Below are 299 nucleotides of genomic sequence, written 5' to 3'. Positions count from 1 at the left end.
GTCTTGGGGCTGGAACAGGCTGTACAGGCCGTGTCCTCCTGCAGGGTTCCCGGGAGAGGGGACACTCCACCGGGAGACGGTTGGACCATTGCTAGTGCAGAAGGAGAAGGTGCCATGGTATGAAGGTGAGAGGACAACCCCAAACATCACCCCGTGGCCCCAAACCCACCGCCCCAGGTGCCAAAGCAACCTCTGAACCCCCTATTTTGTTGTTTTTTTTGGTTTGTGTCTTTCTGCCGTCCCCAGCGCCGTGCCACACGGTGAAGAGGTTCCTGCTGGCCGGGCTGGCGCTGGTGGGC

Source organism: Aptenodytes forsteri, unplaced genomic scaffold, assembly GCF_000699145.1.
Source record: "Aptenodytes forsteri isolate BGI_AS27 unplaced genomic scaffold, ASM69914v1 Scaffold196, whole genome shotgun sequence".
In the NCBI taxonomy this organism is placed as follows: domain Eukaryota; kingdom Metazoa; phylum Chordata; class Aves; order Sphenisciformes; family Spheniscidae; genus Aptenodytes; species Aptenodytes forsteri.
The sequence above is the reverse complement of the archived record's forward strand: the minus strand, read 5'-3'. Positions refer to the sequence as shown.